The sequence below is a fragment of the Peromyscus maniculatus genome, chromosome 18, assembly GCF_049852395.1.
Source record: "Peromyscus maniculatus bairdii isolate BWxNUB_F1_BW_parent chromosome 18, HU_Pman_BW_mat_3.1, whole genome shotgun sequence".
Classification (NCBI taxonomy): domain Eukaryota; kingdom Metazoa; phylum Chordata; class Mammalia; order Rodentia; family Cricetidae; genus Peromyscus; species Peromyscus maniculatus.
The window spans coordinates 23,953,464-23,973,874 of record NC_134869.1 but is presented as its reverse complement, the minus strand read 5'-3'; the positions used below and the strand labels follow the sequence as shown (position 1 = coordinate 23,973,874).

At 37.9% G+C, this 20,411-nt stretch overlaps 1 long non-coding RNA gene across 1 annotated transcript in view; it reads left to right on the top strand.

The window, feature by feature from the left end:
* The window catches only part of LOC121823738 (uncharacterized), a 114,301-nt gene extending 94,102 nt beyond the window's left edge, over window positions 1-20,199 (top strand). Inside the window, exons 4-7 of the long non-coding RNA XR_006065289.2 lie at window positions 6,320-6,496; window positions 15,670-15,789; window positions 17,225-17,364; window positions 19,450-20,199. This is a non-coding gene — a long non-coding RNA (uncharacterized LOC121823738). The remainder of the gene's footprint in view (window positions 1-6,319; window positions 6,497-15,669; window positions 15,790-17,224; window positions 17,365-19,449) is intronic.
* Window positions 20,200-20,411: the final 212 nt, after the last annotated feature.

Sequence of the window (20,411 nt, the reverse complement as noted above, 5' to 3'; positions counted from 1 at the left end):
TAAAAGCTGGTTGCCGGTTTTTGTATCATCTTTGTACAGGACACTTTGTATGACTGATCCATAATCGATCCTTTCGGTTTAAGGGTTTTGGCCCTTTTAACAAACCCAGGAACTTAATCATAGACATCCGTTAAGTGTGGAAACAAAGCCGTTTGTTAAAATTCAGGAGTGTCACTGGCATGTTTTCTCAGGTTCCTAGAACACCCCATAATTGTTTCTTTTAATTTAAATCCACGAAATAGTAGGATTCGTTTACACCATAATACAGTGACTTGTCCTCCACTTCCAACGTGGTATGTCTGATTTTGTTTTGTTTGGCTTGTTGGTCTTGTATTTTAGGTACTACTAATTCAAAAAAGCATGTTGGGGCATTTCTGTGTTAAAATGAGCAACATTTTAACTAAGTTCTCATTGAAGAAACATCTGAATTTAACAGGTGATTTTTTTTTTCCAAAGGATTCCTTCAGGGATGATGACTAAGTCTCAGAAGGAATTAACTACATATAACAAAATGCTGATAATTGCCAGATGATGGAACATCTGGAGGAATAGAATGAATTTTAAAGAAATCTCTAAACAAGGGACCAGTATTTATTGTTTAAAGTCTTGTCTGTGTAGGAGGGACTTGTGATATTTGCACGTAATTGGCTTTAATCAATAACATCTTCACTCAGAAATTATTTACAGTGAATTTTCAGGTTTTTTAAAAATTGTTTTTACATTTATGTGTGGTGGTATTTTATTTGTACTGAAATGTGATTTTAATTGTATATTAATAAATAAAGTTGCCCGGGGTCAGAGCTATTAGAGCCATAGCAAGAGTGTGGCAGTGGTGGTGCATACCTTTAATCCCAGCACTTGGTAGACAGAGCTAGGTAGATATCTCTGTGTGTTCAGGGATACAGCCAGCATTGGAGACATACGCCTTTAAGACCTGGAGGGCTGTACTTACAGGCAGTGACGTGGCAGTCATGTGTTTGGGTTTACAACCAATGAGAAGGTAGAACAGAAAGACTATATTAAAGACAAACACACAGGAAGTAGGTCTCTTTCAGAGAGGTAGGACCACTGCAGGAGAAAGGGTAAGGTTTTAGCTCTGAGCTCTGACCTCTTGGCTTTCTCTTTTACATTGGTTCTATGTTTCTTATTTAATAAGACGGTTGGTTACATCTACATCATGTATGTATATATTTATGTATTTACTCTCTCTCTCTGTGTGTGTGTGTATGTGTGTGTTTGTATGTGTATGTGTGTGTGTGTGTGTGTGTGTGTGTGTGTGTGTGTGTGTGTGTGTTGGGTGCACTCATGCTATGGCACTCTTGTGATGGCCAGAGGATACCTTGTGGGAGACAATCCTTTCCTTTCATCTTATAGGGTTCAGGGTCTAATTTTTCATATATAGAAGTTCAGTTAAAAAGATTTTTATTACAGAAAACATACACAAAAGTATAGTGGAAGAGTCTAATGAACCTCTATGTTGCCGTTGTCTATCTTCCACAATTACCAGCATTCTGTTATTCATATTTCATTTATTCTTCGCTCTGTGATAGATTCACTGTATCCATACTTTTCTTGAAACAACAAACAAACATCGTATAAGTTCTCCTGTAAATGCATCAGCCTATATTGTAAAGTATAAGAGTTTTTCTTTTCCTTACATAACTAAAGTACCAATTGCTTAACATTTATAATGAATGTCTGTTTTCTTATTTCAAATACTACTTTTAATTTTGTGATGTTTGTTGAGGATTCAAAGTCCATACATTACATTTAGTTGATGCCATTTGAGTTTTTTCTTGTCCATTATAATTTCTTTTCATTTTTAGAAATTGCCATTTATTTGGAGAAGGAACTGTCACTGTGTTATTACCAGCATTTTACAGATAGTGTGTTTCCCCACTTTACTAATCGAGTTAGCTTTCTATGGAGAAAGTCATCTTGAAGAAGGAAAGATTGATCTTGTTTCCAAGAGTTTAGTTTGTTTTGTTTCAGACATTTTCAACCCATGGTCACTTGGCTCTGTTGTTTCTTGGCCTATAGTGAGACAGAGAACCTTGGTAAGATATGGTGGGAGAAAGCTGCTCATCTCATACAGGTCAGGAATGAAAAGCCAGAGACAGACAGACAGACAGACAGAGAATGTTGGGGACAATAAATAGGCCCAAGGGCATACTCCCTAGACCCACTTCTCTGCAGTTAGGTCCAACCCCCTAATATTTTGTCATATCCCAGTAGCTCATCAGATTAGGAACCAATCCACAAATGGATAGTTCATTGGTGAACTTAGAGAATTCATGTCTCATAGTCTCTCTAAAGCCCTACCTTACATTCCTGCATTGATAACAAAGCCCTCAACACAGGAGCCTTTGGAGGATGTTCCAACCAAAACACCGACAGTTGGTGGCTGTTTCTAGAAACGTGATTGGATTCTGGTCAAACTTTATTTTTTTGGCAGAAAAACTTGATAGATGGTAATCTGTGATCTCTGTTACATTCATCACAAGGCACCATGTCTGATTGTATATAATGCATATATGTACACATATATCATGTGTATATATATGTATATATATATGTATATATATATTTGATATTAGTGTGATCCACCTTTTGTAACCTGCAATAGTTTTATTATATATGTTTTTTTTTAATGCTTGGAAAATGAAAACTTTTTGTCATTCTTTTTGCCTTTGTTGTCTAGAATTTTTCTGTGAAAGATTTTTCTTCATATCATATTTGGTTATCCAGAAATGAAGACAATATTAGCAAAAAAAGGATAACACATTTCCTTTAGCAATTCTAAAGGAATTAGTTACCCAACAACCTTTCTATGTACGTTTTTTTAACCTGTTGGTCAGAATGTTTTCATCTCACATAATGTTCTTAGCATTTGGGGTGAATGTGTCATGTTGGTGGGGGATGTTGATCATGGGTAAATTACACTTAAGTGGGGGTGAGAGTTAAATAGAGACTCTTCATATTTTCTCTCCAGTGTTGGAAATAATATCTAAGCAAAGTTCAAAAACCTGTGAATGAATTCCTTGCCCACCACTGTCTTGCATAAAAACACATGAAAGAGAGAAAGAATGTTAGAAATACAACATGTTTATTTAACTATTGCCTTATTTTGGTTAATGTTTTTGCTATTATTGATACAGTTTGCTTGTATAAATTTATTGACAAATGTCTTTATTTATTTGGGTACTTTTCATGTATTGCTATCTGGCTTGTGACTTGGTGTAACATGAATTGCTAAATGGTTTTACTAATAGAAAACCTGGGACCAGATATTGGGGTAAAAGCTGAAAGATCAGAGAGCAAAGCAAGCCAGCCACTAGTTCTTACCTCTACGAAAACCTCAGTCTCAAGAACAAGACTTCCTGTTTCCTTATGCCTTATATACTTTTCTGTGCCCTGTCATCTTACTTCCTGAGATTAAAGGTGTGTGTGCTTCCCAAGAAAAGGCATGAGATCTCAAGTGTTGGGATTAAAGGTGTGTGCCACCATGCCTGGCTCTGTTCCCAGTGTGGTCTTGAAGTCACAGAGATCCAGATGGACCTGTGCCTCCCAAGTGATAGGATTAAGGGTGTGTGCCACCACTGTCTGGCCTCTATGTCTAATCTAGTGGCTGGCTCTGTCCTCTGATCATCAGATAAGTTTTATTGGGGTGCACAATATATCACCACACTTATACACCATGATAGACTCAAATTTGTCATCTTCCTGCCTCTACCTCCCAAATGCTAGGACACCAGGGGTAAGCTGTCACATCTGACATTGCCAAATATGACAGCATTAGAATAAACTCTAGAAAGGAGACATAATAGCAAAAGATTTAGATGTCTTTGGTTCATAATAACAGCACCAATATTATTTATAGTTATATAATGCAATCTTTAATGGTCTTTATTCTTGAGGTAGAAAACTTAGCAGTTGATGGGCACTTTCCTGTAACCATTTTCCATTTTTTGACATAGAAGTGATTAATTCCCATTCTATGAAATAGCTGGTATTGGATCCTGGGATTAAGAAAGCTGAGGTAGCAGGAAGCTTTCCCAAAGGGAAAAGAAAGGAGTGCTGCTTCTCAGATAGACATTAAAGCAGAAAAATTCTGCTAAAGAAATTATAGCCAGGAATCCCACTGGCCTTGGTTTGCTGAAACTATTCATCATTTCTGTTAGCAGAGACCACCGGAAGGCAGTACTCTAAACAAAACTCAGATTGCCCAAATACTTTATTTTTTCCCGTCTAAAACAGAATTTGTATATTTTGCTTTATTCTCTTTGCCAGAACATATATTGAGATATAATTTGGGTACCATAAAACTTACCTGTTTTACATGCAGCATATTCTGTATTCTTTTTATGTATTTGTGTAACTTTTATTAAATGTTTTAGTACATTGATGCAATTGGGAAACCATTATTAAAATACAGTTTCCGAACCTTGATACTGTTTAATCATGTTTTTAAAAAACAAGATAGTGAATCTTAGTCATGGCCTGGGTTTGATGGAGAAATTAAAGAACTGAAACAGGATCCTTTGAGACCAGATTGTAATATAACAGAAATTTTGTGTTGGGTGCACCCATATTTATTGATGACTCCCAATAATTGTATAAACTGATAGCTCTTCTGTGGGAGTTTTTCTAGTTTCATAAAATGAAATGAGTACATAGACTTCAGTTCACTTCCTGAAGAAAATGTACTGGATCTATTAACCTATCCTCAAGTATTTTCCCTTTCTATTTTTGGTAGTTCCATGGTACCTTAGCTTTGGTATTTATATTTACCTAAAAGCTATCCCTTTTAATTTGTATGTGTAAATAACTAATATAGAGTTGTTAGAAGCATATTATAAAAATTAAAAATTTCCACATTATATAGTCTTTGCCTAACAAACTTTATATATTTGTGTAATTATGTTTATAAGAAATTATTTTTTTTGGATTTTCAAATTTTGAAATTTAGACATACAAATTTTTCTATTTCTTATTTCTATATTCCTTTAAGATCTTTAAATTGAGCACTCAGGAGGCAGAGGCAGGCGGATCTTTGTGAGTTCGAGGCCAGCCTGGGCTACCAAGTGAGTTCCAGGAAAGGCGCAAAGCTACACAGAGAAACCCTGTCTCAAAAAACCAAAAAAAAAAAAAAAAAAAAAAAAGATCTTTAAATTGATACTTAGTAGCTTTAATTTTTTTATTAAATAAAATATACTATTAAATGACTCTATGTGGTGTCTTGAGAAATCTACATTTTGATATGACTCTTGTTATTATCTACTAAGTTCCTAAAAAAACTTTTAATTAAAAAAACTTTATTCTTTACATACATAAAATGTATTTTGATCATAATCACTCTTTGTTACCATCTTTTCCCCCTTGCATTGTATTTTAAAGTTTTTAAACCTAATTTTAATTTTCAAAAATAAGAGACTTCTAAAAGGTGATATTTTATAAAAGTACATATTATTTATTATTGTAACACCGTGGATTAAAAAAAATCTAAAATAACTGATGTTCAGGGAAATACAAATTAAAACTGCTTTGAGATCTCTAATATGGCTAAGCATCAAGAATATAATTGGCAACAAATTCTGAGGAGGATGTAGAGAAAAAAAGAACATTTATTCACCACTGGTGGAAGTGTAAACTGATGCAGCTACTCTATGGATAGTAGTATGGATATGTCTCAAAAAAACAAACAAAAAAACACCAAAAAATGAAAAGTAGAACTACCATTTGACCCAGCTAGATTTCTAGGCATCTGTCCAAAGAGCTCTACAGCCTAATGCAGAGATGCTTAACCCATCCATGTTTATTGTTGCATTATTTACCATGACCAGGAAACAGAACTCGCCTAAATGTCCATGAACACTTGAAAGATAATGAAATTCAGGGAAGTTTTATTAAGCCCTAAAAGAGGGGTGGTGGTGGTGAAATCATAACATTTGCAGGAAAATGAATGTATCTAGAAATTATTATTGTATTACTATTTTAAATGACTCAGATTCAGAAAGATAAATTCTTTCATATGTAGTTGTGTGTGTGTGTGTGTGTGTGTGTGTGTGTGTGTGTGTGTGTGTTTATTGGGTTGTTGGGTAGGGGGTGTTAATAAAGTAGAAGGCTATAAGAGAGGAAAAGAGGTCTTAAGGGTGGAGGAGAGAAGAGAGTAATAGAAGACACGTGACGTTACGGTGAACAGGCATGTGGGGTCCTGGGAGGAGGAGAAAGATCCATGGGACTGAGGGATGGGAGTGGAAAAGCCGAGCAACAAAATGTGCAAAAATGCTGCAGTGAAATTCATTTCCTTTTATTCCAGTTTTTAAAGGCCCTGGAAACCTGCACCGGTCAGACCCACAGAACACACCATAGTGAAAGATAAAACCGGAGCTTTGTAACTGGAGACGAGTTTCACTGAGCTTCACCACCGAGCTGGGTCAAGTGTGCCAGCCACCTCACTTGGCTAAGCTTCAGGGCTCTCATGAGCAAATGAAAGGTAAATGAAAAATAAAAAATAGCTATGGCAAATAAAGCATAAAATTCAGAAAAATTGTATGGATGTTCTAAAAACTCTGGCTCATATAACTTTGTTTTAGACTATAACAATTTTCAGTAAGGATGAAAATGGCTGAAAAAACAGTGAACACTGACATTCCTCAAAAATATTGTTAATATTTAGGGATGTATTTATTAATTGGTTTTCTGTGTTCTCATGGATACATATGTTTTTAAATGAAGCTGTAGAATTATGTCTGTGTCTAATATGTTGATGAAAACATAGGATTAAAGACATACATGTCTAATATTTTGTATACACATATCTATTTCTATATAATTATGTGTGTATACATACATGCACCTTATGTGTGTGGAGGTAAGAGGACAATCTTGGGTGTTAATCCTCAGGGACATTAAGCATTTTGCTTGAGACAAGGTCTCCCACTGACCTCAGACGTCACCAACCAGCACAGTTGGTTCCAGGGATGTGCCTTCTCTGTCTCCATCTTGCTGATGATGAGATTACATGTGCCTACCATCATACCATGTGAATTCTGAGGATCAAAATCCAAGTCCTCATGCTTATGATACAAATGCTTTAGAGACTGTACCATCTGCTTAACCCTAACGTAAATATTCTTCTTTAATATTTATGCCAATTTACCTACTTTGGTTTTATCTACAATAGTGCTGTGAATATTTTGGGTTGTATTTATGATTACTCTGGTGCAAAGATGGAAACATGGACTATTAGATGTCAGTAGATTTTTTATGTGTTGGTGATTAATTTTGTCATTTGCTTTATGTTTGTACATAGTAATTATAATTATTTAAAGAATTCATGTGTAACTAAGTTTGATGTTTACTGTCAGCTCTGCCTCTACTCCATTTTCAACAAGCTGTATAGTTTCTATATTTTTGGATTTATCTCTGTTATTCCCACATAGGAGTAAGTTCTTGGCTGATACAAGCTTTGCCTCCAAAAACTTCATAGACAGTTTGTCTTAATACTCTTTACTATTAGAGAGAACTCTGTGGCCAGAAATATTTTACTTTATTGGTATAAGCCTGCCTCTTTTATATAAATTAAAGCACTATGTCTTTGTAATAAATATTTGGTATAATAATTTATCTTGTTTATCTTTTATAATTTTTATAAGATATGGGTGAGAGTTTGTCAACCTGACAGCATCCAGAATCAACTGGAAAAAGAGTCTCTGTGAAGGGTTGTTAGGATCAGGTTATCCTGTGAGTGTGTCTGCAAGGGATTGCCTTGATCATGTTCACTGTGGGCAGCGCCATCCCTTAGGGTGGGCATTGTGAACTACATGAGTGGATAGAGTGAGCATCTCTCACAAGTACGCATGTATTCATCACACTCTGTTCTTGATTCTGGATGTGAAATTACTAACTTCTTCAAGCCCCTGCTGCTTGGATTTTCCTGCAGTGATGTACTGTTAACCTGGAATTGTGAGATTAACAACAACAACAACAACAACAACAACACCCTCCAAGTTGTGTCTGTCAGCTTCCTTCCTTCCTTCCTTCCTTCCTTCCTTCCTTCCTTCCTTCCTTCCTTCCTTCCTTCCTTCCTTCCTTCTTTCTTTCTTTCTTTCTTTCTTTCTTTCTTTCTTTCTTACTTTTTCTGTAACAGGCAGATCTTCCATCAGAAAATTGTATTATAGTTTCAATTTTAATTGTTATGTTGGTTTAAGGTACTTTCATCTAGAACTCTAATTCATCTGTTTATTAATTTCCACTTTATTATTTTCATATCGTAATTTTTTCTCTATATTTTGCCTTCAGGTCATTGATTCTGTTTATTTTTAAATCAACTTTACTAATAATTAAATTTTGTGCCAAGACTTGATTTTGATTCAGCCTTTACATTTTAATGTTTTAGACTGCATTAAAGTGCTGTTTAGCTCTTACCTTGTTTAACTCTGTTTCTTCCTTTATTATGTGTATTTGGTCAAGAACATTGAAAACTTCTCGTCATTTTTCATCAAGACCTGAGTGTTTACTGACCTTTGATTTTGTTTGAGAAGGGTTTGTCTGTGTAGAGAGTTTGTCCTAAGTCCTTCGGCTGCCTCCTTGTTTTCTCCTGGCTCACTCTCTGAATGCTCTCCTGTGGCTACTAATACTTGTTTATGGCTGACATGTCTCCTGAATCTTGGTTTATTGGATATCAGTAGGTTTCTGGGAGCCATGTATAGATGACTGTTTCAATTCCTAAACTACTTAGTGGGCGACAGTTTGCTGGTTTGATGTAGGTTTTGAGATACTTAGGATGCCTGTTGTCTGACACTTGGAACCAAGAAAATACATGTAAGATCGACCTCTTCATGATTAAGAAATGCTTGCATTTTTATATCTACCTGGGGTACTTTACTTGTTGAAACAGTCCCTAAACATGCAGTATATTTATTAATATCATCTTGTCCTCTTCTTCTTGCACACACACACACACACACACACACACACACACACACACACACACACACAGTGATTTGGGAGGGGAGTCTTATTCTCAAAGAAGATAAGGTAATGGTAATTGACAGGTGACATGTGTATCCTGCATGGGATTTTTTTTTTTTTACCCAGCCTTGCAGTTATTGCTTGTCTTGGGGATTTGATCTATATTATATAGAACTGGAAACTTAGAAAGCTCTCCTTTCATATCAGTAATTGTCCCTGTCTCTAATAGCAACTATGATTTATAGTTTTTTCATCAGGAACTCCTGAAGTTAATGAATTTTCTCTGTTCCTGATATTAGAATGAGCATCAGTGATAGTTTTGGGCTTCATCAGTTTCTTTCTTTTTTTTTCTGTATTCATAGGTATTTTTGCATGAAGCTGGGATACATGAATCCTGTAACACTAGACAAGTCCCAATTGTGAATGCTTTCTCTGAATGATAGTTTTATATACTGAGCTGTAGGTCGTATCCTTGCATCTTTTAATCATCTAGCTGAATATCAGTCTGATAAATCCAGTGCAATGCCTTCAGACTCAGAAGACCAAGAAACTTCCATACTTCATGTGATGACATGGCATAAGCTTATTCTTGCCCAGGATGAAGACTAAGAATTAACTGAAATTAGTGACTGTCAGAAAATATCGTCTCATATCAACAGTGCCAAAATCAGGACCATGAGTGTTTGAGAGTTACTCCTTGGGGTTCAAATCAACAGTAACAGCTAGATATCTGGTAGTCCAGTCATTTTAACAGTATTTATAAATAATGCTTATCTCTTGGGGAAAATGTTTCATTTTATCCAGAATTGTATTTGATGGAAAAAACTGTATTTAGCAATTGTTTTGGTATGCTATCTGCCTACATCTACCTTCAAATTCTTCTTGTCATATACTATCTCTGATTTGTGATGAGAAATTAGCTTGAGCTAGGTATGCACTGAGATGTTTAGCACATTGAAATACTGCTTCTTTAGAAACTGTTTAGCTTTGTAGATGGTCTAATAAGAAATGAGACACTTGGCATTGTCCTCAAGTAAGACTAAAAATAGTTTTGTTGTTGCTGCTGTTATTGTTGTTTTTAAGACTCCTGAGATGTTTTATATTTTTTAGGGAAATTAACACATTAGAAGAAATGTGCTCTATGGAAATGTATGTTACAGGATTCTGTATTGTGAGCTACTCCAACACTTAGATATAAATAGCAATCACTAAGCATCCAGTTCTGTAGATGGGCAGTTGGGAGTAGGCTCAAGCTGATATTTGCTGGTCTAATGTTCCAAAAGGATGTAGAAAGCTTTTATGATTTAGATAGCATTTAGGAGGCAGATGACTAAGTATATCTCAGAGGAAGTTGCCAATGGTTTGGTACTATATTTTTATTTACTTAGCCCAAAAGATAAAAGTAAATTTTATTTAATTTATCTGAAATTTGATATTTTATCATTATCATCTGCAAAACTGCCAAGAATAGACTATGACTCTTCTTTCAACCCAAGACTGAGAATATTTATATTTTATTTGTTCACTATCCATTTACTTCATACATTTATTAAATAGTCAAAGAAGTCATGTTATGCTCTTTTTGGGCCCTTGAGGGATATACTAGTGAATCAGAGTTTACATTTGAAATTATACTGTAGACGAATTTCTAGATGGTCTTATTAAATAAAAAAACACGGAGTCAAATATAGGGGTGAAAGCCTTAGAGAGATCAGGGAAATAGGAAAAGCCACCAGCCAACTTTCCAAATGTGAGCTACTTCCTGTCTACCCATTCCTTTATTGCCTTGCTGTTCTGCCCTCTCATTGGCTCTTAGCCCAGCTACCTCACTTCCTTGTCACTCACTGCCTGTTTGTACAGACCTCCAGGTCTCTGTGGCTGGTACTGGGATTAAAGGCGTGTGTCACTACGCTTGGCTCTGTTCCCTAGTGTGACTTTGAACACACACACACACACACACACACACACACACACACACACACAGACCCTACCTGCTAAATGACCAGATTAAGGGTGTGTGCTGCCCAACTTTGTTTACTTAAAAATGGCTGGCCTCCCCCCCCCCATCTTCAGGAAAAGTTTATTTATCAAAGCACAAATAAAATGTCATCGCATTATACTGTCCAATATGGTAGCCAATGGCTACATGAAATTATTAAAATCTTAAAATATGTTACTCAGCAGTGGAAATGTGGCCCGGTTGGGTTTGCAACGTGTTGCTAGTGAAAATACAAACTGGATTTGTATGCTTATGATGAAAGTAGGAATTTAAAATATCTCACTAAACTTTCATTGGTTTTATATAAAAATGATAATATTTTAGACATGTTTAGGATTCGAGACATAGGAGGAAATAAGTGAGCATAATGGGTATTCCTGTGCACTATCACGAGAAAGGCAGTAGCCAGTCCACTCATCTCATGGTTGGCAGAGTCAAAAATCATGGTTTTTTTTTTTTTTTTTTTCCCTTTTTCAACTTCTGTTAGGACTCTGAGAGGTCACTGATATCGGAGAAAAAAATGCAAGGGGATCTTAGTGTTGTGGTTGTAATAACTTGATGAGTTATTCACTTTGGCCTCAGTTTTGTCATTTGTAAAATGGAGCAATCACAGCAATAGTATTACCTCACAGAATGATTACAAGGATTAAATGTAATAACATATGTACGTATGTTCCATGTGATCTCTATGTAGTTCTTCCTAGTGTGTTCCATATCATCAGAGAGGATGGTTCTTATCCCTCAAATTCACAATATAAATTTCTGTAGGGTATCCTGTGTGTGGTCTTGGTTTTATTAAATCCTGTTTTTAATAATCAGTCATGTATTCGTATTTCTGCTTTTTAAATTAAATTACCTTCATGTATTAGTTACTTATGTATGATATGTATTTTTCATAGAAAAATAGGTTTATTGAGTATATTATAAAGGGCAATAGGGCCAGCCTTTTTTCCCCCCAAAGTTTAGTACCCAAACATATATCATGTAAGTCACCTTACATCATTTTATTAGACAATGAGACACCAAAGAGAAGTTAACAGGAAGAAGAGGAGGAAGAACAGGAGGAGGAAGGAGGGAAGGAAGGAAGGAAGGAAGAAAGGGAGGGAGGGAAAGAAAGAAAAGAAAAGAAAAGAAAGAGAAAGAAAGAAGGAAGGAAGGAAGGAAAGAAAGAAAGAAAGAAAGAAAGAAAGAAAGAAAGAAAGAAAGAAAGAAAGAAAGAAAGAAAGAAAGAAAGAAAGAAAAAGGCTCCTATTACTTTCTTCATTTTGTATTGTGCAGCAGGATTCTCTGAGTTAACATTTCTTGGTTTTGGGTGAGTGTAGGTTTATAGGAATTATGATATAATTACTTTCCATAGGCCAAATATATTGTTATGGACCTCTCTTTCATTATTTAAAAGCTTATGACATATGTATTTTATTATATAATGCTTTAAATCATTTTAAAAATAGTTTAAGTCTAAATTAAATAAAAATATAAAACATTGTTTCTATGAGAAAATGCATTCCAAGTTTCACAGATCCAAGTTATAAAAGAATTTTTGGAACACATCCCATTTATAAATTCAGGAATTTCTCATATATTTTGGGGAGTGGGAATTCTTAAATATCTTATTAAAAGTCCTCCTTGGAGAGAGTATTTCCTAAAAGGAAGGGTAAAATTTAGGACTGTTTATTTTTGACAGGATCTCACTCTAGTCCAGGCTAACTTGGAACTTGTTATGTACCCAGAACTTGTGGCAATTCTTCTGCCTCAGTCTCTTTTCACGTGCTGTGATTATAAGCATGTGCCACTATGCCTAGGGAGGATTCATTTTTAGATAACATGATAAGCTTCAGAGCAAAAACATAGTATGAAATTTTCTTTGTGTAGGAAGTAGTGTTTGCGTAAGCTTGAATAGGAGTCATACCACATTCCATTATATCTAGGGACAATCTTCTCAGGATTAAAAAAATTATATATTCCATTCCAGGTACTTATTTGTTTATTTATTTATTTTATTTTGTGTGCATTAGTGTTTTGCCATGGGTTTTGGGTCCCCTGGAGCTGGAGTTACAGACAGTTGTGAGCTACCATGTGGGTGCTGGGAGTTGAACTGAGTCCCCTGGAAGAGCAGTCAGTGCTCTTAACTGCTGAGCCATCTCCCCAGCCCCATCTCCTCAGAATTTATTCCTTTAATTTCCTTTGAAGACCTGTTCTGCTCTATAGTATGGAAATTAACTGAAGTGTCTATAAATGGAGATGAATAGTGCCAGGGTTTTGTGATCCAGAACCTTATATAATGAACCTGTTATGGAGGGAGAATTGCATCCTGAAAGTATTGGGAGCCATTGATGCATCTTGGACAGAGCTATGACGTGATCGTATTTGTTTGATAGAATGACCTGTGCATATATTTGAGAGATGAATTTAGTTGTAGTGATGGGAAAATGGAGGCAAATGAGGCTGTATTTAATAGCACCAAATAAGCAATATTTTTTTGTCATAAATAGAAATTTTAGAGAGCCTGGGGGAAATCAGCTAAATAAAAAAAAAATGCCAAGAAGACTGAGAGAATTTGACATAATTTATTCCAACCTGGGCAATGGAGTAAATAATACTGGTGTTCACAGAGAAAAGGGGTTAGTATTGTGAGAGTTGGTGTGGATTAATAAGTCAATGGGTTGAAACTGAGATGGCTGTGGAGTAGAGGAATTGTTTGTAGATGTATTGGTCTAAAGCTCAAGAATGGAGACACATTTGGGATGGGAGACTGTTAGGTTATTGGTAATCATTGAAGGCATGGATTTAGATAAGATTTCCTACAAGGGTGTGTACATGGAAAAGACAGCAGACAAGAGAGAATTGGGGGAATAATAGCTTTAAGTGGGACAATAGTGGGAGGAGAAATGATGTAAGGGAAACAGTAATTGGGAACAAAAAATCAAAGGAATGAGCTGTTGAGAGGGGAACGTTTTAAGGACTGAGTGGTTTGTAATGTTGAAGGTCACAGAAAGTCAGGTAGCAGACAGAATTAAAACAATACTTTGAAGTTGGTACATGGTATCAGGAGCTCTCAGGAGCTAGTATAGCAGAAGAGCAGTGGTGAAAACTGAGTCACAGCATCAAAACTGAATGAGGGGTAAAGAGCCGGACACAATGAATTTAGACTCTGAGTTCTGAAGGGAAGGGACAAGAATGGATCTTGTGGGGAGTCGCGGAGAGGAGTCAAATTTGTTTTAAAACTGATGTTTATGACTTTAATTTCATCACATGCATCTCCACAAGTGAAGAGTAGATATTTGATGTCCAAAAGTCCCTGATGTGCAAGGAGAGACAGGATTCAGAGCCGAAAGTCTCTTATGTGACAGTGTTGGTGTCTTTCCATTGTAACTGTGTTGAAACTTTAGACAGCCCCATAACAATAGGGTAACTTATATGTGTCCTTCATCAATTAGTAATCTTCATTTATTACCAATGGGAGTTTTAAGAAATGATTCATTTTCATTAATGCTCTCAGGAAGAAGAATGTCTATAGCTGTGGCCTTCATAAAGTCTCCAGAGTTCCATTTTCTCCTTCACTCATTCTTCAAATGTTACGGCTCATTAAAGCATGTTCTACATTAATTGAGCCAAAATAATGCTTACTGTCAGGGATATGATGAGGAACCAAATTCAGTACCTGCCCTTGAGACACTGCACTTTCACTCAGGGCCCGTTAGGAGAAAATCTCAAGGTCCTTTCTGTAGCTTCCGCTGATAGTGACACACAGCCAGCATATAAGGCGGGGGTGGGGGAGGACATGGACTTGGGGGGGGGAGGGACGGGGCGTTGTGGGGGAGGACGACGGACGTGCTGATGTAAACCTTGGTTTATCTTGCTGTTTGACATGATGGTCATCAGAGCCAGCATCAGCTTCTCCTTGCCGTAGACGTTAAGTACGAGTTTCCTGAAACAATCTATGAATTCCTCTTGTGGAATTAGACTTAGTTGCAGGGGAACACAGGAAAAAGACTTCTGTGTTAAGCTTTCTGGCACTGAGTAATGAAATATCTGGGACTTATCATGAACTTCAGAGGGAAAAAAGCTGTCTCATCATATATTTTCCGACGTTTAGCCAGTGGTTGTCTGACCCAGTTACTCAGGACCTCTGAGGGTACAGTACATCGTGAGAGCTTGGTGGAAGAGTGTTACTTACTTCATGACAGTTGGACAGCAAAGAGAGAAACAGGGAACGACAAGATCCCAATATATCCTCTAAAGCAGGGCTTCTCAACCTTCCTGATGCTGCGACCCTTTAGTACAGATCCTCATGTTGTGGTGACCCCCCCCCCCAACCATACAGTTATCTTTGTTGCTACTTCATGTCTGTGATTTTGCTGCTGTCAGGAATCGTAATGCAAATATTTTTGGAGCTAGAGGGTTGCCGCCGGGGTCGAGACCCACAGGTTGAGAACTACTGCTCCTAAGGGCTGTTCCTACTGATCTAACACCTTTGTTCTAGGCTCCGCCTTTAAAGGTTCCGTGACTTCTAGCACTGCAAGCTGGGGACCTAGATTCCAACACAGGAACCTTTGGGGGAATGCTTCTAAGTCACAATGACTAAAACACGATCCAATTAGTCACCAATAGTGCTCCTGTGGCTGCCGGTTTCTTCCCCTCCCCACAACTGAGTACACCGAGGAAAAACAAGTTATATACTATTTTTCTTTCAGAATAGGTTGTACTAGGAAAAAGCACAGTGTTTGAGATTCCGAACATTTGGGGCCACCAGCAATCACGTGCGTAGCTTACCAGCTGAGAACATATCATTTAACAGCTTCTCCAAGATGAAGGTAACAGCTGTCCTGCCTATCTGTTAAGTTCTACGTTTTGTTTCGTCTTACTCGCTTTAACAGTCCAATAAAGGAGCCAGTTGTTTGTAGCTCCAATGTGTTGGGGAATGCTTTGGGGCGGTGTCAGAATCTGAATGTACTTTGCATCTGTTCGTGCCTAAAGTTTTTCCAGTTAGCAAAGACAGTTGCTTCTTAATTTTCCTTAAACAAAACTGAGATAGGTTTCTGTCCTTTACAACAGAAAGCAGCCCGAGTCACTGGTGGTGGGCTTCTGAATTCAGATCCTTGCTTCATTAGAGGCCTGGTCCGAGTCAGATACACACAGGTCTAAGACACAACAAAATTCTCTTGCAGAGTGTCTTCTGGGTTCCCATCCAGGGGCTTCATCAGAGCACAAAAATGTGGCTGACCGAATGCTTGTGACACTCACTAAGGGAGATTGTAGTCATGCTGTCCATGGTATTTGCCACACTAAATCTCAGCCCGGAGAAGATCTTCCAGCCCCCATGGGAACCATGGTGTGATTTTAGCATGAGTAGAGAGAATGATTCCCCACATTTATTAGGATTCAAGGCTGTTGTTTGAGGATACAATACCTGTGCTCAGTTGTAGAAGTTAAGGATTCTGCTTGCCCTAGGGAGCAGAAAAGAAGTCTGAGGGATGTGAAATCAGACTTCCTTGTAGTAAATTAGCACTTAACAATCTTGTTCATTGTCAGCTGAGAAGGATGTGTCCCCTGCTGATGGATCATTTACGACACTAAATACCTTTGCAACCCTGGTTTCTCTTGCAATAGACATTAATGATTGACACCGATAGGACCATCTGAGTTATACATTACTCAGTAATTAAAGTTTTCTTTTGCCCTGGCTTCTGGGACCGGACACATGTTACTCAGCCTTTCCTCATCTCCATTGTTTGAATTTGCAAATGGCAATAATAAGTCTCAGTATTTTGAAAGAGCCTAGATTCAACATCAAGTAACTTGGTACTAACTTTGTGTTAGTTATCTGGCAACAAGTAGCCAGCCAGCATGCAAAACCTAATGAACGATAGTGTTTGCCATGAGCTTTATTGATAGAAAGTCTTTAGGAAGTCATATCTGTCAAATAATACATACTTTTTTACAAACCTAATCTTAACATTTTTGTGCTTTGGAACAGCACCATCTTTTCCATTAACACTGAAGCAAGAAAACAGAAACATTTACTAAGAAAATACAATCCACAAAACCCAGTTTCTACAGAGTTAAATGATAATTGTGCATGCAGTGTGTACATTGGGAATTGCCTCTATTCAAGTATGCTTGATTTTTTTAATGCCTTTCTTGGGTTCATGGCTCATGTAAATATTTACCAAGCATCTAAAACTCCTGATAGCTGTATTTTTTTTTTATAAATCCTCCTGACGTCTAAAATCATGTTCCCATTGACAGGGGTGAATTATGTTCATCAGACACGAGCTCTTTGGGCCACCTCATCTTATGAGCAGCAGCAGTGGTCAAGTGCATCTCTGGAATGCTATAGAGCAGGATGCAGAACTTCACTTTGAACCTGGGCAAGACCCTTCAGCCCTGTGAGCATCTATTTCTTCATTTGGAAATTGCGAATTAATTGCACCCCCTTATAAGAGTAAAGGAGATAATACATGTAAACAGTTAGTGGGTTGCCTTCTGCAGTTGTACCCACAGGTGCCTACTATGGTTATCACCAATACTCAGGGATAGAGAAAGCAAAACTCTGATGGATTTATGAAAATTGATTAATTGCCCTGGTATCTAAGTTAGATCAGCATTTTTTTTTCCAGTTGCTGATCAATTTTGTACAGGCACACATGCCTCCACTGGGAACATTGGACTGTGTCAGGGGACATTTTTGGGTCTGACTTATGGGAATGGTCACCAGCATGCTGCTATTGGAGCTAGTAGGGAGAGGGAGAAGAGCGTTTATTTATGAATAGACTGCAATGCACAAGAAGCGTCTGCTTCCCCTCATCCTCCATCTTTCATTGAGGAGTTTCCTGATTCCAAGTGTTGGTAGTGCCGAAGCTGAGAAAGCTTTAAGTCAATGGAAAGGAATCCTTGCACAGAGGCGTAATGAGCAAAGCTCACCAGGCAATCAGTTTGCGAAGCATTAGTTGCTTTTCTGTCCCAGGTATGACACCATCACCTTCCAGGGTGGAGCTATTCCCCGTTCACCTTGCATTGCTGTGTGCATTAGTTTATTTCATTCTGACATGAGCCCTCAGGATTGGCATAGCCCACCCCTTCTGCCCCTCCCCCTTTTGCAGAGGAGGAGTTAGGTTGAAAGGTTGACTTTCTCACAGAAACAGCTTGTAATTAAACCCAGATGTTCCCCCCAAGCACAGCGCTTCTGCCCGTCTGGTGTGCCCAGGGTTGCGTTTCTGTGGGGGAATGCAGGAGGCATTTTAGACATGGTTCCTCCCCACAAATTCTTACTCAGTTGTTAGAGCTCACACCCATGGGCAGTTATTTATACCTATTGCGCTGTCATGGATGGGTCTCCCTCCCCTCCTCGGGGCTGCAGAACGTTGCCATGTAGCTCCGCAGAAACCCCAAGATATCTCTCTCTGCCTCCCGAATCTTCAGCGACATAAATGTAGTAGCTAGTCTGCAAAACAAGGGTGCTACCCTTTCTTTACAATCTGTACTTTCCTAGCATATGCCATCTTGTTCCTTTTCCCCCTCCAGTCCTCCTACATAGCCCAGATGGTGCCTGGCCTGCTCCATCAAACTTCCGGCTCCCTCTTCTTCTTTTTCGTACCCATCCTCTTTTGAGCGATTGAGTGTGAGGCGCTGAGGTTTCCCGATAGAACGTTTGACTTGAAGTCCAGATGCTAACACATACCAAAATGCAACCCGTTTCCTGATAGGACGTTTGACTTGAAGTCCAGATGTTAACACATACCAAAAGGCAACCGGTTTTGGCATGTGAACTCTGTTTCTCTCAGATCAGCAGCTATCAGCATGCCAGCATCTGAGTTAGTCGTGGAGTTCTGGGAAGCGATGACTTTTAATTCAGATCTCATGGAAGTCGCAGGAATGTATTTTAGGGGGGAATAAAAAAGACAGGAAATGCCTAGTCACAGCAAAGCTGCCTACGGAACAATGTACTTCCTTCCTTGTGTATGCTGTGTTTATAGTGTCGAATTAGTCTGAGATGATTTTCACAAATGAATAAAGCTTGTTGAAGCTCACACTCAGTCCCAAAAAAGTTTGAATACCTAAGCTATTTAAAAAAAAAAAAAAACAAAAACGGCAGCCCAAGCACCAGGTAGTAATCTTTTCCATGGAAGAAATGAACAGATTTATGATTAATTTAGTGAATATTTGTTATCAAAAAAGTTATCAAAAGACTTTTAGAAATCCTTATGAGCTTTCTGATGATATCACTAAGTTTGCTTTGACATTTTTTTATTCAAATGTATGCAATCATAAGCAGCATGATTATTAGCAAATGTTGTGTGAATATATGTGTCTATCATCTACCTATCAGTCTATCATTTATATCTATCTATCAATCATCTATCTCTCTCTCTCTCTCTCTCTCTCTCTCTCTCTCTCTCTCTAATCAACTGGTAGCATAAAATTCTCTAACTGAGGCTTTGCTTCCATGTTTATTTCTTTGTGGAACTATACAGTATAGGCAACCTTTGAAAGTTCGATGATACTTCACAGAGAAACAACTTGGAATGATGGAGACCCACACTGACTTTCTTCCTACCTCAGGACATAGAGGGAAGTAGAGCAGAAAGCAGAATCTTTCTTGATTTATTTTTACTTGGGTGGCTCTGGAAGTTACTCAAAACCTACGTCCTCCATAAAAGACAGAACCAAAAGCAGCGTAAGCTGCAGCTTAAGCAGAAACTACCAACTGGACTGTTTTCCCGAGTCCACCTCCAGCCTTTGGGGTGGGCTGTTACGCCAAGCTCAAAGCGCATCTTATACATCTTAGGGTTGCCAACGCAGGAAGAGTGCGTAGGGAGCGTCTGGTCTGGACATCTTCTTGATGCTGTTCCCTTGTTCAAACACTTTCATTACGTTTCCAGTGTTTCAGTGAGACCTGAATCCTTCACACGCTGTATGAAACCCCTCTAGTTCTGTCTCGCTCGCCTGTCTCAGCTGTTACCAGCAAGGTGACTGCCAGCAGCTGCCCCATCAGATCTCTGTGCAATGATTGGTCTGTCTCGGGCACAGGACTTGGCACACATTGCTCCTTTTAAGGCTTGAAGGGCATCAAGGAAGGCGGGACTACCACCGTATAGGCTTCAGAGAACAATGGTGACAGCCTCATTTGTCAGTCTGAGAACCGCAAGCTTGCTAGGTGGACTCCCTGAAACATGATAAACTAATTTTTGTAGAAATGAATTGCTTTGGAAGGCCTTGCTCTTTATGGGGGTTAAGGGAGATCACACTCTAGCAACTCAACATTTGAGTTGAAATAAATGGCATGCCAATATAAAGAAATAAAATAATTTTCTTTTATGACTTCCTTGTGAGTGTGAGTTCATTGACTGAATAAATGTTTACCAAGAATCTGCCGAAGTCCAAAATTATCATGAGTTGTGATTCATTTTCTTTGGAGTGTGAGATTCTATGGTCG